This window comes from Emydura macquarii, unplaced genomic scaffold (assembly GCF_026122565.2).
Source record: "Emydura macquarii macquarii isolate MOO-44397 ecotype Brisbane River unplaced genomic scaffold, CSIRO-AGI_Emac_v2 contig_2897, whole genome shotgun sequence".
Lineage (NCBI taxonomy): Eukaryota > Metazoa > Chordata > Testudines > Chelidae > Emydura > Emydura macquarii.
The window spans coordinates 44,307,870-44,333,052 of record NW_027133034.1 but is presented as its reverse complement, the minus strand read 5'-3'; positions in this window follow the sequence as shown (position 1 = coordinate 44,333,052).

Here is a 25,183-nt window from a genome sequence, read left to right as displayed (position 1 = left end):
GCTAAAAAGGGGAGTTTCACTCCTGGAAAATCAAGTTAACCTTCTCTTATTCAGAAAATGCTTCTACACAATATGCAATTCTTTCTCAGTAGCATCTATTTGTATGAAATAAGCTAGATCATTATATATAGAGAATACACTGATACCACAATTTCATTGAAGGTTTACACTTTAATTGCATTCCCTCTGTAAATAGTGAAGAGTGAAGAAGCATTGTTATAACTGTATGTTTATCTTTCCCCTGTCAGCAATTACACTGAGAAGGTTCTTGACCTGACGTCTTTCTGATCTTGGACCAGGGTGTAAGATAATGTCTTCTGTCATAGTGCATTTTCTTACTGCTGTTAATCCACCCTCTTTGATTGATCATTACCCATATGGATTGCTACTAAAATGAGATTATCTACATTGCTGATAGTGGAAGCTCGAGAGATATCTGGTTTATTTCTGGCTTGTTTCAAAGATGAAACTAGAAAGAGTTAGTAGACAAAGCTTTGTGTGTGTGTTTCTTTGTCAGTGTTCTTCTGGAAGTAGAACCAGTCTTTCTGTGATTAGTATATATGAGTTCAGTGTGTTCATGGTTATGCTTCTTGTTTAAGCCATATATTACCATATTAGAAGGGGCCACAAAAAGGATGACATAATTTCTTCTTATGTTTCTCAAGTGGTTTTTCAGTTTACTTGGCTGGGCAGAGAATTGACAGACAAGACAGAGATTGGAGCAGCAAGGAAAGCTGTAGACACACAGTCCAAATTCTGAAGATGAAGTGTAGTAAACTGTAACACACTATGGACTTTGATATGATATGGACTTTGTTTTAGATTTCTTCTTTCTCTTTTAAAAGATTGTTATAGGAAGAGGAGTCTGATAATAATTTTACACCACCATTCGCAGTCACAGACATTGCACTCTATGCTTTACAGTTGCTTTGGGGACTCCCTGTCTGGCATAATTTTAAATCCTTATGACCCTTAGAACATTGAGACTTAAAACCATTGATGATACACTCCCAGTGGATTGAGTGGAAGCTTGGCTTGAGTACGGAGTGTGGGATCCAATCCTAACATTATATCTTGCGAAATCCTGGATGGCGCAGGGTAAAATTGTCAAATGTTAGGAAATGTTTTCATTCTTTCCTAGAGAAGTTTTATTGAATGAATATTTATTGAATGAATCAATGTGCAGCGGCAGTCAAAACAGCTAACAGAATGTTGGGAATCATTAGGAAAGGGATAGGTGATAAGAAAGAAAATATTGTATTGTCTTTTCATAAATTCATGGTATTTAAACATCTTGAATACTGCATGAAGATCTGGTGTCTCCATCTCAAAAAGATATATTGGAAATAGAAAAGGTACAGAAAAGGGCAACTAAAATGATTAGGGGTATGGAAAAGTTTCCATATGAGGAGAGATTAATAAGACTTGGACATTTCAGATTGGAAAAGAGATGACTAAGGAGGGATATGATAGAGGTCTATAAAATCATGACTGATGTGGAGAAAATAAATAAGGAGTTGTTTTATAATCCTTCTCATAACACCAAAGCTATGGGTCACCAAATGAAATTAATAGGCAGCAGGTTTAAAATGAACAAAAGGAAGTATTTCTTCACACAATGCACAGTCAGCCTTTGGAACTCCTTGCCAGAGAATGTTGTGAAGGTTAAGACTATAACAGGGTTCAAAGAAGACCTAGATAAGTTCATGGAGGATAGCTAGTCTTGTAAGCAATCCTTTCTCTTCCTTTATTAAACAATGCCTTTTGTAGGGTGAAATTATACTGTCTCCTATATATGCAAAGTATGCTGAGGTGTTTTGTCTCCATGAGTCACATTTAAGGTGAATGGGAGTTGTACTGCTAGAACTACATGTGCTGCTTTAAAAAGTAACTTGCTTAAGTCTTGCTATTGTAAGAGATTTATTAGAACAGAAAATTACTACTTGGACACTGGAAACCCCTAGAAATGCTTCCTGATCAATTCTCCCCTCAGTTTATAAACAGAACTCTCAGTATCATTTATCAATGAGAATTATAAGCACAGGACAAGGGGAGAAGAACATTTTGAATTCTGCATCTGGGTGCTCCACTTAAACCTTCTTCTCCCCTTTGTTATGATGCTCCAGTAGCCAAAGGCAAAAGCTGTGGGAACATTTTCAATTAACATTGCATCCAGCGTAGTGTATTATGTATGCAAGACAGCAGAAAGAATGCCTGAGAGACAATAAACCGAGTGCTAACTCTGCTCTTCCTGTAGTAGCTTTCGAAGAGATTCAGCAATTCTGCTCTTTGAGCAGTTTCCATAATAAAAATTATCTGTAAAATTTCTTCTGGCAGGCTTGTGAAAAAACTCTATTCTTTATGAAGGCACTAGTTGTGATTTGGGTTCCCAGGCAGCTTGTTAGCATTTTATTACAGTGGAGGAGTGGCACTAATGATAGACAAAGTGATACTTTATTCTAACTCCCTGTTTTCAGCTGCTTAGTACTTTCTCAAAAAAATTATCCTTTGGGCTGAAATTTCTCATGCTTGTGCCAAATGTAGAGCTATTTTTTTTTTTAAACTTGCTATACTTCTGGTTTGGGCCATTCTGTCCAACTGATTGCTGAAGTGTTTTTTTTTTCCTTACTGAAATAACTCAAAACCGGATAGTCTTCAAACTTGCTGTTATTTTTTAATATTAATATTGAAATATCAAACCTAGAAGCCAAGACCATCAGGCCCCCATTGTACTAGGCACTACAAGAACATATAGGGAAAGGATAGCCTCTGCCCCCAAAGAGTTTAACTCTCACAAAGGACAGATTTTGAAGAAGTTTCATTTAGCAATAATGAAGTTACAGCATAAAGGCACTAATCTGCACCCCTTAGTTAGGCAACCTCCACTAAAATAAGTAGCAGTTTTGCCTGTGAAAGAATTGCAGGATTAGGGCCCAAGTGCTTGATGATAACCTGCTGCTATTAACTCCATGGGGGTGGCGGGGGTGGGAAGAAAACCAACTCACAAAATTTCTCTCTCACCCAACAGAACTACATTATAGAAGTGAATGTGGAAGGGACAGGCTAGAGCAGCAGTAAAGAGAATTCACTAGAAGCTCAAGATTAAACCTAAACAACCCTTTCTGAGGCCTTAAGTGTATTTTAGAAACTCTGGCTTAACCAAACTTGGAAATAGTCTCTAGCTATAGCCCTCCTTTCTTAGCAGTAAACTACAAGAATATATAAACTAAACAAGACACCTGCCTTTTGTTACCTTCGACTCCCCTATGATCCTTTCTAACCAATCCAACCCTCTCTCCTTCTCCTCTTAGAGCACTCTGGCTCCTCTATAATGTGCTGAGTCTAAGTAGGTTCAGCTGCACCTAATTAGCTCCCATGGGGGAGCGCTTCCTTTAGTTGAATCTGAAGCCTGACCGTGAATTAACCCCCAAAATCTCAGACCACTCATTGATTCAGCTAGGCTTCCTCCTACTAGTGTAAGTGGGGTGTGTTGTGGCAGAACTACAGGGCCTTCACAGGGATGTTATGGTTGATAGAATGTGAGAAAAGCTTTTCAAAAATTCCACAGCAGATAGAATGCACCTATTTATGCATTTGTATTAGAAATGCAAAGCTTGGTCTAGGTTCACTGAGAGTTGCAATCCTTCTGGCAAACCTGGGCTAAATAGGGAACAGAAATTCATATATTTTAAGACCACAAGGGATCATTATGATCACCTAGGGCTGGAAAAACAATTTACAATGAATAATGTATTCAACCAATTTAATCCCCTTTTAAATACCTTTTGAAAACTGCTAATCAATTTACAAAGAGACAAATGTTATGGAAATCAGAGTAGAAAGCAAAGAATAATTTTTCCACTCTGACATAAGATTATCATTGTAATAGAACAAACTATGGCTTGCAACCTATTGTTTGTAAAAAAAGGAGAAAATGTTCAAATGACTCATGCCTATTTTGATGGCACTGGAGTGGTTTAACATATTGTTTCAGCACATTTTCCCACTTGTACAATGACAATCTGTATATCATTTTATGTAAGAGGGGAGTAAGGGAATGAAAGATAGTGAGTATATACACAAAACAAGAGCTAAATCAACAAACATTTGACTACATGGGTGTCACAGTTCAGCGATGGTTAAATCAGAAAACATCTGTCATAGCCATGGGCACTGAAACAAGCTGTCCTTTGCATTTCTGACTTTAATAAAGATCACACAACAGTCAACATGCTATACAAGTTACTAGAACAAATAAATATGAATATATCAATGCTGCAACCAGACTGGCCAGAGTAGTCCAGCTGAGAGACCTCTGCGGCTCCTTCAGTGATTTAAAATGTGGTGTCTACAATGCCCTCAGACTCTTGCTGGAACAGGAAAAAAAAAAATTAGACTTGGGAACCAAACCCAGAGCTCTTGCTCAAAGAATGTGGAGGGTTGACTAGAGGGCCATAGTGCCAGCCCAAGCATAACACCCTTCTTAGCTCTTCTAGAGGAATCTCACAGAGTGTCCAAATGCTTTAGTCACTCTGTAAAGCTTGTGAAATTTTGAAAGAACTAGAGATGGCAACTTGATGAAATTCTGCACTGTGTGTACAACCACAAGTAGGCAATTTGTTTATGAAGCACATAGTACAGTGCCTTGTATCTAGGGTGTTCTTTATTCAGGGCTAGTTTGTGCATTTGAGACAGTGTTGAGTAGCGGATGCTGGGTAGGCACATTGCCCTAAGGGGAACACCAGGAGGTGTTGTGCCCACTAGGGTTCCCTGTTGGACAGGGGACAATTTGTGACCCTTGTTGAGAGGTGAAATGGCCTGCTTGTACAGCAACCTGACTGTAGGGTACAATATCCCATGCTCCCCTAATGGCCAAAAGTTACAATAAAGGAGTTTTGTCATGGCTGCTCCCTGAGTCCCCTGCACAGCCACGTCTCACACAAGGTAGCCCTTTGAAAATAGGATGTTTTGGTTACTTATTTTTCAAACGTAAAGCTGAGTATAAGACCACAACCAGTTAAATGAAACTTTCTTGTTAAGGAGTATTAATCCAAATGATGTGAGTAAAGCACCTACTGGAGAAACAATCTGGGAGTCCAATGAAACCCACTTCTGGAGATTGTAAGCGCATCCCTCATTCCACTATATTAATATTTGTTATGCTTGTAGTGAACCTAAGATACTGGTATCTGTTTTTGATTACCAAATTAAAATTCAATTAACCAATTCCAGGGAACAAACAATGATTTATTTAAAATTCCTTTTTGAAATGTAGAAGTGATGATGGGTATCAGATTCACATGGTTAGGATGTTTTCACTTAGGGAAACTTCCTGTGAAATACCATTCTAAGGACCATTGAAAATTGGTTTTGCTTTAAAAAAAGTTGGTAAAACTGAAAAAATGTCTAACTCTACAGGGCTGTAGTGTAGAGTTTCTTTGCATAGAATAATTTATATTCTTGTGATTTTATAGAAAAGATCCTCAGCAGATATTGTCATAGTTCCACTGAGGTCAGTGGAGGAGCTGTTCCTAAAGATGTATTTTATAAAATTACAAATCAGAAAAGAACACACTTGGAGCAATTTATAACATACAAACCTGACACCTTCATTTGGAAATATTAATGAAAATAGTATGTTTAATCAATTTTTAAAATTGCACAGTTTAACATGCAAAATTTGGGAAATCATAGAATCATAGATATGTAGTGTCGGAAGGCATCTGAAAAGGTCATATAGTCCACCCCCAATGCGGAGACAGGACTAAATATAGCTAGACCATCCCTGAGAGGTGATTATCTAACTTGTTCTTAAAAACCCTCAATGATGGGGATTCCACAATCTCCCTTGGAAACCTATTCCAGTGCTTAACTGTTCTTATAGTTAGATATTAGGGAAAACTTTTTAACCTCAGTCACATGCTGCAGAGTAAGCAAACTACTTCTTGTCATACATTCAATGGACATGGAGAACAATTGATCCCCATCCTCTCTATAACATCCCTTAACATATTTGAAAACTCTTATTTGGTCCCCTCAGTTTTCTTTTCTCAAGAATAAACATGCCCAGTTTTTTTTAACCTTTCCTCATAAGTCAGGTTTTCTACATTTCTTATCATTTTTGTTGCTCTCCTCTGGAATCTCTCCAATTTCTTAAAGTGTGGCACCCAGAACTGGACACAGTACGCCATCTGAGGCCTTACTTATGACAAATAGAGAATGACAGTTACCTCCCCTGTCTTATACATGACATTCCTGTTAACACACCCCAGAATGATATTAGCCTTTTTTACAGTGACATTACACCGTTGACTCATATTCCTCTTGTTATGCACTTTAACCCCCAGATGCTTTTCAGCAGAATTACTGCCTGGCAAGTTATTCTCCATTTTGTAGTTGTGCATTTGATTTTTTTATTCCTAACTGTAGTACTTTGCACTGATCTTTCAGACCAATTCTCCAGTTTTCAGAGTCATTTTGAATTCTAATCCTGTCCTCCAAAGTGCTGGCAGCCCCTGGCAGAAGAGACTTCTGCGGGACTCCGCTAGATATGTCTTCCCAGTGTGACAGCTAACAATTGATAACTACTCCGAGTATGGTTTTCCGACCAATTATGTACCCACCTTATAGTAATTTCATTTAGACAAAATTTCCAGTTTGCTTATCAAAATGTCATAGGGGACTCTGTCAGAAACCTTACTAAGTAGGTCAATAACCCTGTCAATGTGACGTTTTCAGAATAGAACCCAGCTCGAGTCCAAGGCCTAGGCCTCAACTGAACACTGACCAATACATAGCTAGAAATCAATCTGGCACACCTGTGGGTTAGCTTTGTTGCGATAGATGTTAAATTTAGAAGAATGTGTTAAGCTTTTAGACTTTATGAAATGCTTGTAGGATGCTGCATATAGTAATCTCAGTTATAACATCTGTCCCCCATGTTATATTGAGTGTTTGCATTGTAAACCTCTGTAACTGTGTGAGTCATAAAACAGGAAAGAAGCATTAATTAATGTAAAATGCTAGCTTCCTGCAAAAGGTGTTAAGTGCTGCTCACCAAGAAGGCCAATTGAAACCAAATAAGACATTGTGAAACATCAAAGAACAAAAAGATTTTTAATTGCCCCCCTGCCCTCCCCCAGAAGAGGACATGTGGATGTGGACTTGTCCCATCAGCTTGAACTCTGGCGGAAGGGAATACAAATCCCTGACAAGAAGAAACTGGATCTCTATACTGCTTGGTCTTCAGGAAGGCAAGACTTTTAAGTGTAAGCAAGAGATCCCCAGTACTTGGCCTAGGTTAGCTATAGAGGACATACAGAGCTTGCATATTACAGCATGCTTTCTTACCTTTGGAACCTAAGACTGTAAATCATTTGAACGTGTATGTTTACCGTTTTAAAGGTAGGTACTATGTTTGTCCTTCTCCAGTCCTTTGGGACTTCACCTGTCCTTCATGAGTTCTTAAAGATAATTGCTAATTATTCCAAAATTGCTTCACCTAGTTCTTAAGTACCCTAGAATAAACTTCACCAGCTCTTGCTGTCTTGAATACATCTAATTTATCTAAATATTCTTTAACCTCTTTCTTCCCTGTTGTGGCTTGCATTCCTTCCTCCTTGTTAATATTAATTGGGTTGAGTATCTGGACAAAATTAACCTATTTAGTGAAGACTGAAGCAAAATAGGCATTAATTACCTCAGCCTGCTTGATGGCATCTGTTATTAGGTCTCTTTCCTCACTAAATAGTGGTCCTATGCTTTCCTTTATATTTCTTTTGACCTAATGTATTTATAGAACCTATTCTTATTACCTTTTTTGTCCTTTGCTAGGTATAATTTATTTTGTGCCTTAGCCTTTCTGATTTTATCCCCCGATGTCTGTGCTATTCTTTTATATTCCTCCTTAACAATTAATTCATGTTTCCACTTTTCATAGGATCCCTTTTTGATTTTCTGGTCATTAAAGAGCTTCTGATGGAACCATATTGGTCTTTTACTATTCTTCCTGTTTTTCCTTTCTATTGGTAGTTGTGCCTTTTAATATTGTCTCTCTGAGAAACTCCCAGCTCTCTTGAACTCCTTTTTTTTCCGTTAGATTTTCTTCCAATGGGATATTACCTACTAGTTCTGAGTTTGTTTGCACCCAGAACATTCCAAGAACTTATTGGACATTTTGTGTTTTGTGAAAGTAAAAGTTGTACACAGCTTAAATCTGTCCCTTGCATGTCTGTATTAAGAAACAACCTTTAATGCACTAATCTTTAATATAGGATAATAGAGTTTTCTGCCATTTTAGATACATATGAACCTGACAATCATTTATGCTAAGACTACTTTATACAACTCTGGCTGCTCTAAAATGGACATGAATTACATTTACACTTCTTTAAGGACCCTTTACATTGTCCAAGCAGTGTAACACAGTCTTAGTGTTAAGGAGAATGCAGTCCTTTATGTATCTTAGATAGTCTGTAATGACATTGTGATTGACTATATCATAATGTGTATGTTCCGGGAGGCTGAAATAAGGTTGTGTTTACAACCTTATTTTGCACATTTCCTGAATTTTGAGTGGCTAAATTTTCAAACTTATTATTGCTTTTACATACTGTAGTTTTTGAAAAAACTTTGTATATGTGTATATATAGGATAGATCTGGCAATGGCTAACTGGTGCCTATCAGTATCCTAGTGATCTTAAGAGTTTTGCCATTGACTTACAGTGAGATACTTTGCAAGTCTATGCACCTTATTAAAGAGGAAGGAAAGAGAGATGTCTTGATTACAATCTATAAGAACCTAAATGTGGAGAAGATTTCTGATAGAGAGTGCTCTAATCTAGCAGGCAAAGGCACAAGACGATCTAATGCCTGGAAGTTGAAGATTAGGGTGATCAATCAGTGAAACAATTTACCAAGGTTTTTGGTAGATTATCCATCGTGAATACTTTTTAAATCAAGATTGGGTGTTTTTCTAAAGTATGCTCTAGGAATTATTTTGGAGAAGTTTTATGGCCTGTGTCATACAGGAGGTTAAGGTAGATATTCACAATCTACCTTCTGTCCCTTCTGGCCTTGAATCTGTGAATCTCTGAAGACAGACAAATTCAAACCAGAAATAAGGCACAGATGTATACCAAAAGAAGAGATGGATTCTCTGTTACTTGAAGTCTTTAAATTAAAACTGGATGCCTTTTTAAAAGACATGCTGGAGCTCAACCAGAAGTTATGAGTTTGATACAGGAATTATTGGGTGAAATGATATGGCCTGTGTTATGCAGGAAGTCAGAGTACATAATCAGAATGTTCCCTGCTGGCTATAAAAGCTATGAATGCATTACTTCAATGGGCACAGACTCAGGCCTTTATAAGTTTAACTGATGCCAGTGGTGTGTCTCTTTACTGAAGATTAAGCATGCATTTCCGTATTATTTGTATATATAGAGCTGCATATTACCCTGATAAATGTGCAGGTTAAAAAATCCTTTAAGGCAGCATAAAAGCTTCCTGCTCCCAACTAGCCCTCTTGCTTTTCGTTCCAATGTGATTTTGAATGGTTTATGGATTTTCAACTAGTATAAGACCTTAACAGAGTATAAGCATCTTAAACTGAGCTAAAGCTTGGGATTGGCTTAAATACCTGAGATAATTGCAAGCATCTTAAACCAGTCTGGTTTTTCTTAAATAATCAACCTTTCCCTGTAACATAGAATCAATACTAAAATTATTCTTAAAGTCTTATATCCATAGCATTACAGAGTATCATGCAAAACTGGCAAGTTCTCAAATGCTTGGACTTTAATTCCTTGCTAAATTTCAGAGCAAGAATAATGAGAGAACAGATTTGCAAGTATATATGTGAATAAACCACTCAAATTCAATTAGCTTCTATGCTATGACATTTATTATTTGTAAATATCCTTATGGGCACTCATAGTCTTGAAAATGTTCCCAAATCTCAGAATTCTTTCATGTTTGCACCACAAGTGCGTTACTTCGTCATTCGTTATTTGCTACTTGCCATTCGATATTTTCATGTTAAAAAGTTTCATTTAAATCAGGGCACAGAAAATAAGACAATAAAATAAAATAAAAGCATAATCTATATGTTTATCTCATCTCTCTAAAAGTTTTTAGATCACGCTTTTCTCTATGACGTCTAAAAGGTTCTTAAATCAATAGTCTGAAAGTTATTCATCCAAACAATTGAGTGAATGTTTATGAATGCCAAATACCTTTGCAGAAATCAGGAATGATTCATGAACCAAACAAAACAAAGAAGCTAAATTCATCTAATTTTTGCTGTGATGAATATTATTCCATCAGCCTTACTAAATACAATATGTGGATATACAAAAAATGTGCTGCAGAAAAAAGGAGAATATTAGCAAACATTCAAGGAAGTGGATATACCTAATTGATCACTTCACTGCAGAAACTAGTATCATGAAGAGATGCTGATGGCTAGATTGTGCCTATTAGAAGGTGCTGTGGAACTGCACAAGTCCACGGGACAGACTGTACCCCAGGGACCTGTGCAGGTTTTGCCATCCTTTAGTATTGTGCAGTCTCCTCCCCTGGGTGAAACTAACGTCACCCCTATTTTGCAGGGTTACGTGGTACATAGGACTTGTTCTGCACCTTTGCAAAGGGGTGAATTTCATCCTCGTATGACTGTCCCCCTGCATGGACTGATGTGGTGGGGGAAATTGGGACATCATCTTGCCTCCTTTCACACTTCCTCTCCCGCTTTGGAGTGATACGTATCCTTGGCGTACGCAAAGGGAATCAGGTCCTGTGCTCCCCAAGTGTAGGGATTGGGACTCTCCCTGGTCCTTGAATGAGGTATTTGGCAGAGCATCCTCCCCTTGTTGCATACCAATCTAGCCCTAAGAAAGCACACTCTGAAATGCAGATCCAGTTTGATACACAATTCACACAGTGCAATCTAGTTTGAATATTTGAGTAAACGATGCAAGCTTGGTTGAAAAGAAAACACAGTTCAGCTGGTCCAGTTGATTTTATTTTAAAAGATGATGATACTTTACGAACACCAAAGGACACATTTTCAAGCTCTTCATGGAGATCGTCATGTGATTCCTATTGACCTCAATGGGAGTCAAGCGGACAGATCCACATGCACTAAGCTGAAAATGTAGCTCAGAGGGACCAATTCACAGTAACAAAAACAACCCCCAAACCAGTGCATTTACCCATAAGATTTTTACTTACTTGATCCATGAATAGAGGAAAAAGCACTTAGTGGTTCATTAACCTTTTTCACTGTACATGAATGAACAAACACACACATTCACTCTCTGTCTCTGGCATGTAATGACTGGAGGTCTTCCTCCAGAAGAGGGGGCACCTATACAGTTGTGTAATACATTAATCAGGTATTTAAATAAAGTAAGGACTGAGATTTTCTGAGGGGAAAAGAAAATTCAGTATGTGAAACTCTTGGTGTTTGTAAAGTATCATCACCTTTCTAAGGCAAAATTGTTTTTCTTTTAGCTTTTGAATTTTCAGGATTGGTGGTGGGTTACTGAGTGGTTCAAGGAGTTGCCAGTTCATTAATTGGGGGTTCCTTTATCTCTTGCTCTGATGGCTATTTGGTGGGCTACATGAAATAAGTCTGATGGGCTCAGTCCAGTTTCTACTGAAAAGGTATTCACATAAAAAAAAAACCCATTAGGTGTGGGACTGGTTTAGATTTCTTCTGAACACATTAGTTTGCTGATTTCTTTTTATAATAATTATTACCCTGTAAATATTTATTATCCTGCAACAAATGTTGTTCTTGTGAAAGGTGCATTATTGACCACTCTGAGGACTGGGACTTTCTGTTTTTTCACAGAACAGGTACAACACTCAGAGAGGTAGTCAAAGATTCTCCATGCTGTCAGGCCAATGTCCCTCATCCTTGAACTGGAAAGACCACCTGGATGGTGAACAGATCAGACTTCATGATCTGTTCAATCCTAAAGCCGATGACAGCCAATTAATGCCCATGATGCTTCTTGTGGTTGTAGGTTTTTGTGACATGGATACTTGTCCACTGAGAAATGGGTGGGAAGTACCAAGCTCATTACAAGCTGGTATGTCACCAGTACCTGGCACTTCCTTAATTCAATGCAATTATTCTTCTTACTGAGGTACACAATTGTGAGTTTTAATGGATCATTCCAGAGAGGTTGTGAGCATTCCCAGATCCTGTCCCAGCATGCTGTAGACCCAGTGTAAAACCTAGAATGGATTCTTTGGGAGTTGTCTCATTAGGAATCTGGAGAGGGTATGCCTAAGATTTTAAACTACCAACACAGATGAAATACAAACCATAGACACAGAGGTGATAGGCTCTGAAAACCACCCAGCACCTCTCACTTTACTCTTTTAAAATATATATAACATCAGTAGTTTTCTTATTACTCTGCATTTTCCAGCTTTTTGTTGCATTGTTTCGATTGCACGGGTCTTGAAAAGATTTTCCAAAATGATTAAAATCATAGAGTGGGAGAGATGGAGCCTTGCTTTGAACTAGGGATACAACAAAATGATTTACTGCTGTTGATGAACTAGGAGCACCGATGTGTGACTCAGACTGTGCTGCATGTGCCATTCTCATCAGTGCATAGCGTGTGGTCTGAGTCTGATGGCAGAGCTCCAAGTCTGGCTCTCACGTTCAAAGCACTCCAACAATGCCGAGCAGAAAGGCAAGGCTAGTCATTCAGAAATTAAAGGAAATGATATTTCACCATAAAATGATCCAATGTATTCCAAAGAAAGGTTGTAAGAGTGGAAGAATCTCTTGTAGAATAGAAAAAAAGAAAGCTGAAGCGTCTGTATTTGACTATCCTTTCAAAGATAAATCAGCTGAATCCCTCCTGTCTTTAGCATTTCACTAATCAACTCAAGGTGCTTCCAGTTTGTTCAACAGTTATGCTGATGGCTCAGAACTGCTCCTCTGCATGATAATTATGGATCAGGTATTGTTGTTTCCTGTAAACCTGGTCTTTGTAACACAGAGAACACAGGACAACACAGTTCAGGTGCACATATTTTGACTATGGCCTTGAATTTTTTTTACCCTAAAAACGGAGCCAACTATTTTAGATTTGTCTGTGGTCAAAATACCCAAAAATCTCAACAAACCACAACAAATACAAATGAGAGTAAAACATCAGTACTTCATTAGAAGATGCTGTAGTGTTTTTCACTGAAACAAGACTTCGGCCCTGTTCATTTTCATAATTTCTGTTGTTTGTTTTGACTATTCAAAATGTTCCTCTTTTAAGTTCTACTTTAGGGATCACGATTAATATTTTGATTTTTCTTGACTGTCATCACCTGATAATAATCTCTCTACTCCCCTTGTAGATAACAGGCAAAAAATCAAACCAAACAAGCACTCTGTAATTCATTCAAAGAGCTGCTGATACCTCAGTGAAAACTGAAACATTCTGCTTAGAAATAATCAATTGACTTATATGTCAGTTTATGTATTTTCCATCCATTGAAAAATGATCATTTGTTGTAATAAAATATATTTGCACGAAGACAGGTGTCATCATGGGTGTCATGAACAGGCCAGTGTTTAATTCCCCCAGTGTGATAAGGTGAAGCAACAGTCTGGAAAGGATAAAGGGATCCTTGTCTATCACATGGCTGAATGGGATATATAAGGAAGAGGAGTAGGAAGCTGGGTTGAGGAAACAAAGGTGTGTCCTTTAAAAGCCTGTGGGGACTGCAGTCAGTATTTGTCAGCTAAATTTTTAACTGTGTGTTGTGTTCTTTTGTTTTCAAACAATAAATTGTGGGCCTTAAAAGGATTCGCATGCTTCCTTCTCGTGGGCTGGTGAAACAGCTCACCCACTTGCACTGAATAATTCTGATGGAATTATACACAAAAGTAAGTGCAGCACTAACTCAGTGTGGACATTTTCAGGGCCTCCTTGCATTGACTCCCTCATGGAATAACCTAGATGCCATAACTGGAAGTGGAATTTGGGGTTCTCTCCCAGCTAAAGAGCAAACTGAAAGAGGTCCAAGGGCTGAATGGTTAAGGAATGCAACAGTATGTCCCAGTTGTGGCCCTAATCATAGAAATATAGACCCAATTATGGTCTGACTCCAACCCTCACTGTTTTCAGACATGCAAGATTAATCTATTTACTAAAGCATTCCCAAAGAACTGGAGAAGAAGAAAAATCTAGAAGTGTGTTCAAAGACAGTTAATGATGACTAAAGCAAAGAGTATGGTGGAGAATTGATCATTCCTTCTGGACAGAGTTTACTGTTTTCAGTAATCCAGGTATTGTGCCTAGACTTTACAGTAACAGGCCCTTTAGAAATGTGGACATACAGACAGATAGATAGGGAGGGTTGTGCTGCTAGTCAGCACAGAATTTGACCTCAGCTGTCCTTTCACTGTGTTGGTCTACTTTACACTCAGGTGTTAACATAAAAGGGAGTGCAATTCCATCTCTCTTATTAAAAGTGGACCAAGAGCTTCCCCTCTCTTTCCTTACTTGGAATAGCAGTGTGACCATCAGTTCCCCCTCCTCCTTGGTTGGCATGATGACAGATCCCCCTACTGTTTCAATCTACTTTAGCCACTGTAAACTTCTATTTTGTTCTTCTTAAAAAAGAAATACGGGAAGCAAGTGATTATTTACTTACATTATTGGTGCTATACATTTTTATAATTGTGTAATTCAGGCTGCCCTTAACAGATGTCAAAAAACAAATATGAGGTCAGATCCTCAGCTAGTGTAAACTGATGGAGTTGTTTTGACTTCAGTGTAACTATGTCAATTTACCAAAGCCATTAAGAGCTGGTCCATGTATGTATAGATTGTACTTAGTTTACAGAGTTTCCCTCCTATGTTTTGGCTGAGTTACTCCGTTTCTTTTCTTTTCTTTTGTCGCTTGAATGCTTTATTTTCTTTCACATATATGGATTTTGCACAGAGCTACATTACTAAGAATGCCTTCAACTGGATTAGGGTGATTGTGAATATACTAGTTAGATGCTCATGAAGCTGAGTTTTTAGCAGGGTTTGGCTTTAATAGATGCAGATATTCCATAGATTTTTCCTCAGCAGGATCCAAGCATGCCTTTTCAGAAATCAGTTCCTTTCATATATTACAGCTCTGCCCCTCTCCCTTTTTGAGTGCTTACCCAATAAGCTGTTTTGTAGAGAGCACAGTTTATGGTGATTATTCATAACAATAATCTTACATGGCTATATTGTAATTCTCAGTTACATTTGTCCCTAATTCTCTTTGACATATGGAGGATAGCATGGTAGCATCCTAATACCATCAGAAGACCTTCAAAACAACATCTAAAGAAAATGTGTCACATTTAATGCTGAATATTGCTTAGAAGAAGCCCTCTCTCTAGTGTTCTCAAAACTACAAAAAGTATAAACTTAAAATACATTCCTGAAGGTGAGATGTTCAGAGTGTGAGCGGCTTCTGATCATATAATAGAGAGAAAGAACCGCACTGATCATTATAACTCTTCATTCGGAAAAAGCATTTCCTTAATTTAGCCATTGTCAGATTTATATGATGAGACTGTAAAGTGGAAGATAATTTTCCACAAGAGGAAGAAAATCCTTTACTATGGACCAACTTCTGATGTGGGTTAGGAGGTAGTAAGGTGTTACTTATTTCCACATGAACTGTCTGTGCACAGTGCCCAGCTGATCCTGGGATGGATGGTACCAGTGTGGAAAGGGGAAGGGGAACTATGTGTCTGCCAGAGTGAATGCTGTACACAGCCACTGGGAGTGGGGGCAGGGAGTGGGAAGAGAGGAGCTGCAAAGGGATGGAATTCATACAGACGAGTTCTCTGCTCCCTGAGAAGCCCTCTAGAGATCTTGTTCCCACTGTCTCTTTGACCTGTGTCCATGGAGACAATGGCAATAACCTCTGTAAAGCTGTCATGGCAGTGAGAAGGGGCCCAGGACATTTGGTTCTTCCAAAAAAGTGATTATTTCCTGAGTAGGTTGGAGATGGAGGCTCTAGTTTGAACTGTATCCTTTCCCATATGGCCCATTGTTCCTCGTCTTTGACAGATTTTGTCAAAGATTTTCCACTGAGTCAGAGAATTCTTGCTATAATCTGTGTGTTGTGTGGAGAGCAGCATTTGGAGATATGAAAATAATGATTTGGCTGTAAGAAGAATTGGGCAGTTCTGCAAGCATTACAAGACCTGACCTCAGAAGGGATTTGAACCGCAGAATACACTTATGCGTCTGTGGCCACAGAGACCAAGAAGCCCACATGGCCCAGCAGACTCTGCATTGCACAGATACCAGGGGAAATAGAGGTGACCCTAAGTGTGAGAGGAGATTTTGCAGGAACTGTTGTAGTTGTTGCCTGGTAGGTGTTGATGATACCCTTGAAAAGAGGGTGCTGATTATGCTGGGGGATTTCAGCATAGGAATATTTGGAGTGGCAGACATTTAACTTCTCATGAGCAGCGGCTCTATGGACAAATAGAGAAAGCAATTTTCATTTTAAAACAGTCAGATGTAGCTGATTTTAATTTCTCTCTTGGCATGAGAAAAACATCACTGTCTAAATTAGAGGAGGTTTGAAGGTTTACTTACAAGAAGAGCTTTCAGTCTGAACTTGATTTCCATGAACCACAGGCAGTTCAAGGTCATTGCTATTAACATAACAAAGGGATGTCAGCAGAGAGTGAAATTATACCAGAATGGATTGATCAATAGGGGACTGTGAAAGGAGATGGAAGATGGCTTGATTTTCTTTATTTTACTCTGCTGCTTTAGTTGCAATGTTCATATTGTGGCTGTAAAGACCTATACAAACCATATATTTATAATGCAATTTCTGTTTTCAATTTAGTTGTTCCAAAGATTTAATAAGATTACACTAATATTTTACAGCGGGAAAAATGCATTTGCAGATTTTATTCCCTTTGGCTTGGCTGGAATGAATTGCATTCCTTGTATTAAGTGACATCATTACTGAAAAAAGACCCTCAGGCATAATGTGAAAGCTCTTTAATTTGTATAAATGTTAGAGCTGCCCTGACCGGTCTTGTTAAATATCTCCTAAGGTTCTGAAAATGGACATGAAAGCTGAAAAGAACATATGCAGAATTCAAAACAATTAATGTTTTCATGAGAATAAGCACTTATTATTTATAGGGTATTAGGCATTCTGAAGGATCTCCAAGCACTTTACAGACTAGAAATCAGTTAGTCACTACTGAAATGTAACCTTTCCTGAAGGTCAGTATAGAAGAGGTTTTAGATTAGTAACAATTACACTATAGTTCTTAGTCAGAGAAGTTGAAATTAACATCTTATTATGAACATACAGGGGGATTTTTTTAGTTCAGCATAATGCATTCAGGACACAGTTTACTCCTCTGAAGAGTTACATGAGGTGCATGATAGCCACATGTGGTCAAGGTCTCAGTTTTATGTCCTATGTATAAGATGGAACCTCTAACCACATAGTGCCCCTTGAGTATTAATATAATACTGACCTAGCATGGAATGTCCTGCTGCTGCTACTCCCTGCAATGCCTGGCTTTTTCTTGGTTGTGTCTCAATCAAATAATGACCAGGCCAAATCCTGCTTCATTTACGAGTTATTAGAAGCTACAAGCTCAGGGTGGGCAAAGTCCAAAAACAAAAATTCAAGGGACTGTACAAACCAGTGTATATTGCTTATTGAACATACTAGTTCTTTTTCTTTAGAAAATATTTTGATTCAATTTAACAACAGATAATAGAACAATCTAAGTGTGAAAGGGGTTGGTAGAGTGGTGGATAAGGGAACTTTCAGAGGAAGTTCCACATTTTGGATGATATGTAGTTATTTTTACTGGTTGGATGGATTGCCTCTGATCTAATCAGGTATGAGATTTGTGTGGCACTATAGCCTACTGTACTTTTATAACAGCTTGAGTAATTTATCTGTGCTCTTCAAAACAGTGTTTGCTATTAGAATCATTTTACAATTACTCCAGGCCACTACTGTAAGAAGCTTTCATACAGTACTCTAATTTTAGCAGAAGAAAATGCTTTCACATATGTTAAGTGGCTTATTTATAGACAAAGGAACTCAAAGAACTACAGTAGTTTAAAGCCTAACACTTAGAGTTTGAAATCTGAATATTAGAATATTTTCTTGGCTCTGAACCCCATATTTTGCCTGTGGAATTCTTTAGGCACTGCTTATAACTAATGAATTAGAAAACCTTTTTGCCATGATGATATCTTTAGATAAGAAACTCATGCAAGAACTGGAAAAAACAACCTGTTTATCTGACAAAACAAATAACAAATGCCAATAAGACTAATGACTATTAATAAGAAGCACATGAGTCTAACATGATACAGCAGGCTTTCTTATTTATTCATTTGGCATCAACACAAATTGAAATACATGTTATTGTGTATAGTAGTACTGAGTGTGTATTAAATTGTTTATCACTCTAGTGAAATCTAAAATTCTATGTGGCACATTAGGCATCCAATATGACAGTATTCACCTTGATCGCCTTGATCGATCAGTCCTTCAGCCTTCACATAGATTGTGCCGATCACAACACATCTTCCATTCTTCTCTTATCCTGGTCTTCCTTCTCTGTGTGCAGCCATGCCTTTTCACTGCAAAATCTTTCCCTCTCTTTAGAGGTCGGCCAAGCGGTTGTTTCAGTTCCTGTGTGTATCAGTCAACGACAGCTGCAGTCCATCAATTGTCAATATATGCCCAACCCATCACATTTTATTGTACCTGCTTTCAACAACAATGTCCTGCACGCCACTCTGCAGTCTGATCACTTCATTGGGGATTCAGTCAGGGATTGAAATCCCCAGAACTCTTGTCTCCAATGCCCTTTCCATGACGGACAGTTGTTTCTCCTCTATCTTCGTCAGTGCTCATGTTTCACTGCTGTACGACATTGCCAGCTGTACTGTTAAGTTGAAGAGGACATCTTTGATAGAATTAAATGTGCGCCAGCCAGCTTTCTTTCTTCACAGGAGTTCACCTTCCTGATCATGGCACATATTAATTTCTTGGCCCAAGTAGACATATAGTTCAATTCCTTCTATTTGTATTCTCTTAACTGTTAATTTGGGCTTTTGGCAGGGCATCAGACTGCATAAATTTCATTTTGGAATGGTTCATTTTCACTTCGACTTGGCTGCTTTTTGTGTTAAGTTCTCACAGCATTTTCTGTAGTTTGAGAGTGTTTTCAGCAATCAACACAGTCATCTGCAAATCTGAGATGATTTAACTGCTCTGTTGACGTTGATTCCATCCTTCTAGTTCATTCATCTCATTATCATTTCAAGGCAGGCTGTGAAGAGTTTTGGTGAAACTGTGTCTCCTTGCTTCACATCTTTTTTGATAGGGATGCAGAGGGGAGTGGTGCAGTCAGAGTTTGCTTCCTTTAATAAGTTAATGTAATTTGTGTCGATGTCCTGCTCTGCGAGAGCTTTCAGCACTGCATTGATCTCAAAGCTGTTGAATGCATTTTCATAGTTGATGAAGGCAATGCATAAAGGGAATTTGTATTCCCTTGAGATCTGCAATAGCTGGTTTATAGTGAAGATATTTTCCATTGTGCTGAAATTCCTTCGAAAATCTGCCTGCTCTCTTGGCTGCTGCTTGTCCAGACACTGTGAGAGTAGGTTTGTTATTATTTTAGTGAATAGCTTGTAGACATGTGAGAGTAGGCATATTGTTTAGCAAAATGGTTGTAGCCGTCTTCCAGCTAGATGGTCTATTTTGCATTTCCAAGTAGCAGCTAAACCTCTGAGCAAGGGTTTCCCAGCAGTCTTGATCTCCAGCTCTTATAATTTTGGTTGTCAACCCTTCTTTTCCTGGAGCTTTTCCTTCCTTCATTTGGTAAACTGCATGTTGAACTTCACTGACGAGGACTGAGAGTACACGCTCTTTGGTCTCTTAAAGTTTTGGTAATAGGACATTTATTTGGGATGCAAATAGTTCAGTGTAAAAATCTTTGCAGACCACTTCCATTCCTGTTCTATCTATTACTGCTTTTCTGTCTGTGTTCTTTATCACTGCTATTGTTGACCTATACAGCGTCAATTCCCGGTTGCATTTTGTGAGGTTTCTGCAATCTTCAGCCATCTTTAAGAGCCTTTCATTTCAGTACTTCTCATAGTCCTCCTTTAGTCTTCTTCTTACTTACAGAGAAGAGAGTACTCAAGTTTATCACCATCATTTCACTTCATATTTTTATGTTTCTCTAGCAAGTTCTTGGTTTCCTCTGAGATTCTTTCCTTTGCTCTTTTGGTCTTTCTTTCTTGCCTGATTTCATGCATTGCCTCAGCTTATCAGCAAGGTTTTCATAGTCCTCATTGCAGCTATCTGTGAGACTCCAGATTACCTTGAAAATGTTCACTTTCAGGATTGCCATGTCAAATATTTTCAGCTGGTGTCTCTGATTTGCCATTTACAGTGCTTTCTTATCCATCTTTTCATTGAAGTTAAGCCTTGCTCTAAGCACTCCTGGTGTTAAATGATGGCACTACTGAAATGTCTTGTATAATATGTCACTTATCGATCAGAATATAGTCGATTTTATTCTTGTTCTTCTTATTTGTCACAATCCATGTCCACCTCCTCTTGGCCTTCTTATTAAACCAGGTGTTGCCAATGAACTTTTCTTTCATTTCCACCAAAGCCACCAATCACTCTCCTCGTGGATTCCATTCACCGATGCCATATCTTCCAGTGAACTTTCACCTTCTTTCCCTCTTCTGACTTTGGTGTTGAAGTCTCCCATTGCAATCATATCTGTGGATTTTTGAGCAAGGATTTCCTCAAGCGCCTGATAAAATTCTTCTACATCATCATCTTTACTTGTGCTTGTGGAAGCATAGATCTGGATAATCTTGAGGGCACTGTTCTTGTTCAGTTGGAGATGTAGCACTCCAGTGCATGATGACTTAAACTTGCAGGAGTTAATTTTTGAAGACCATTCCTTGTTGACAATAAAACTGATTCCTCCAACCATCATCACGCCTTCTACATTTCCCAACTGGATGGTGCTTCCATCTCTCCACTTCACTTCCATCTCCTTTCTTCATCGTGTTTCGCAGAGACCAAAGACATTACAAACTGTCCTTTCCTTCTCCTCCATTAGATGATCGATTGAGTCGTCCCTCATCAGTGTCCTGCAGTTGTAAGTACACATTGTGAGGGCAGTCTTTTTTCTTTATGGAGACCTAGCCCCTGAGATTCTTAGCAACCTTTCATCAATGGAACTTTGCGCTGCCACCATAGAATGTGTTGTTTTAGCCATTTCTTCCGCCACCAACAGACTATGCCATCGCTGGCATATTTACCTCCTCAATTTAGCTGGCACCCAACCTCAAGAAGAAGGACAACTCTCCCATCTTTGGGTTTGCAGTCTGACACCTTAATAGCATGGTAGAACCTACTGGAGAATGCACTCTGCTATCATTGCTGTCGGACAAGCCAGAGTTACTGATGCACCACTTTGAGGCATTGAAGTAGGATTTTGAAGCAGTAGTAGTATTATTAAACTTCATAATTCCTATTTTTTTGTCTTATTTTCCTTGTTTTTCTCTTTCAGAACAATATGAAGCAATATAGTGCCCAAGAAAAATGCTGGATTCATAGCATCAGAGTTGGGAGTCCTTTCTTTATCCACAGAACAGATATAGCGCAGAGATCAGCAGTATAAGCTTTCCTATCTATCACTGTGTCAAATCCCTGAACTAAAGAAAGCAATTGTAGAGCTGAGCTGATTGGAACTTACTTGTCAAAATAAAACTTTGATGTGAAATGGGGGAAAATTGTCACATTTTCCTCCTTTTCCTAGCAAGATCTACTGAATCTCACTCCTGCAAGGTGCTGAGCAATTCTGCATCAGTTCAGCAAAGCACTTATACACATGCTTAACTTAACTTTAAGCATATGAGTACTTGACTGACTTTGTTGGATCAGGGCCAGAGCACTTAGCACTTCTCAGGACTGACAGAGGTGAGAGGGTAACTGTCCAGGCGAGAGAATTTCTTGGTTTCTCTGCTGAGACAATAATATCCTTCATTATGCCTAAAGCTGTAGTAAATTGATTTGGCAAAAATGGTAGTTTTTTTACTAAAAGGAAGCCATTGAGCCCGTAGTCTTTTGGGATAGAAACGTATGTACTGTATGAAAAGTAGCATGCAGAGAATGAAAAACCTACTGGTGCTGATGTGTAGAAAAACATCTTATCAGAGGTCTTGGACATATGCAAGTTGTTATTGAAGTTCTTTTCGGGTCACTAAGGCCACTGTAAGTTACAGTAACTACTAGAACAGTTACTAAGGTTACAGAGACTAGGCAGTCTAGAAAATATAGTTGCTGGACTAGATGCTGGTGTAGATGGTGTACTTTTTTAAACCAACAGGGGATCTGGCCCATCATTTTTAACCAGGAGATGGCACAACAGCTGCACTCCTGCATTTCTCTTCTCTCCTCTAATTCAACAATTGGAACAGTCTGCAAAATGGTTTCCCTCGGCAACTATACAGGCATTGATAAGAACTTCCACTTTAAATGCTCTGAAGTTTTGTTATTATGGACCACATTTCTAGATATATGCATACAAAATAGTACAAACAGATTTGTGTGTAATTAACTTAGGTGCAAAAATTTGGCAATGTACATGTGCAAATTTTAGTTCTCTATTATCTAAGACTATACCTAAATATGAACTCTTTGGGTCTGTAACCAACAAACAGAAAGACCTCCTACCTAATCCAATGTCCTTGCTAATCCTGTGGAATTAGCAATGGAATTAGGCAATTAGGAATGCTAATCCTGTGGGAAAAATCCAACCAGCTCAAGATGCTGCCTGACTAGGAAAAGATGATGTCTGTTTATCTCAGTTAAAGAATCAACATCATCTTCTTGGCCAAGTGATGTGGGGATTCAGTGTCTGGAATGTAATTCTGTAGCATGAATGTTGTTAGTACAAACGTTGTTAAGAACCATTGAGGAATAAAAATATTTTTTTTTAAATTAAGGCTATGTCTATACTGACAGTGGCAAATTCGCCGCCGCCAGATCGATCTTTCTGGATCGATTGAGCGGTCAGTGTAGACCCGCTCAATCGATTAGGAAGTCGACGCTGGTAAACCACCTCCTCAAGTAGTGTAGCACTGCATGGACGGGAACGCTGTTCCTGTCAGCACAGCACAGTGTAAACAGCGTGCAGAAGGGAAGCAGAGCAGTCAACGTGAGTTACGCAAGCTACTCTGCGGAGTTTGCGTAACTCCCGTCGACTGCCGCCGAATCTCCAGGTAAGTGTAGATCAGGGCTAAGATTTATCTTAATTAGAAAAAGAAATATTGGGAAATATTTCCTTCTCCCTTTGTAGCAGCTATTTTGACTCACAGATTTTATTAAAGACACTATGCAAAATAAAAGTACATAGTTTGGTATTATACAGTACAGCTAATCAAATAATAGCATTAGTAATATAGCCATGTTTTTGTCTTATGCAGAATAGATTTTAGATACCATCATAATTTTGAAAAATGAAGACATTTCAAATTTGCTATGATCTGCACGGTCCTTTCAACTCTATCTTTCTGCACTAAATTACACATTGACTTGACTTCCAGCATTTACAATTGTTCACCTGGATAGACCAATATGTCTGGTTCATACATGACTTTTGAAATTGAAATCCTTTTTCTTTTTTAAAACTGCTGATATGTTTTTCATTAAAAAAACAGTTTTTATTGTTGGTGTATGTTTCCTGTTTCCCACCTATTTTAATTCCCACACCTCACATAAGGACTCCCCTAATATGATGGATTTATGGAGAGACCTGTTAACAGCAATAACCACAGCTTCCCACTCAGCTACTACCTGTCAGCACCCACACCAAAGTGGTATAAGATGATTCAAATTCTGTTATTTCTTTCTCTTTCCATGTTTTATCCCACAGAAAGACCCTCACATGAGCACAGCTGAGATCCAGCACAAGCTGCATTGCAAGTTTAATTCGGCTATTTGTAGCTGGAATTTTAGCTGCACGTTACCAGAGAGCAGCAAAGGGTCAATGCAGTAGAGCAGATGATCAACAGGAAGATGCAAGGATGTGGACAAATTGTCGAGAGTCCAGAGCAGAGCAAGAAAAATGATAAAAGGTTTTGAAAATCTCATCTATGAGGAAAGGTTAAAAAAACTGGGCATATTTAGGCTTGAGAAAAGAACACTGACAACAGTCTTCAAATAAGTTAAGGACTGCTATGAAGAGGATGGAGATCAATTGTTCTCCATGTCCACTGAAGATAGGACAGGAAGTAATGGGCTTAATCTGCAGCAAAGGAGATTTTAGGTTATATATTAGGAAAAACTTCCTAACTACAAGGGTAATTAAGCTCTGGAATAGGCTTCCAAGAGAGGTTGTGGAATCCCCATCATTGGAAGATTTCAAAAACAGGATGGACAAATACCTGTCAGGGATGGTCCAGGTACAATGCACCCTCGCTATAATGAACACCTGGGGATCCAAGCCATTTGTTCAGTTCAGCCCAGGGTTCATTATAGCGAGCTAGGCTCAGGAATAACTCCTCTGGCCCCGGGGCTGCGGCTAGGAGGAAGTGCTCTTCTGGCTTTTTGTTCCTCCAGCCCCGGGACTGGGAGAGTGCTGTCAGCTCCTGTTGCAGCCCCAGGATTGGAGGAGCACTCTGCGCTGGCAGCAATCCTGGGGCCGGAGGACCTGTCAGCCCCCCTGCTGCAGCCCCAGATGGGAGGAGCTCTCAGCCCTCTCCTTCTGGCAGCCCTGGGTCCAGAGGAGCTCTCAGCCCCCTGCCGCAGCCCTCGGGCTGGAGGAGCTGTCAGCAAGCAGGGCTGGAGTGGGATCCAAGGACCATGTTCGCTTTAGCCCAAGATTCTCTATTGTAAAGGGCATTATAGCGAGGGTTTCTGTATATATACTTGGTCCTACCACAATGCAGGGGGCTGGGCTTGATGACTTTTCAAAGGTCCAATCCAGCCCTACATTTCTATGATTCTGTGAAAATGAACTGAGTTTATTTCTTCCATCAGGAATCCCTGCTTAAGAAATACACAAACAAAATAATCACATGAAATAAATAATAATTAATAATAATAATAATAATCATGGCAAAAATC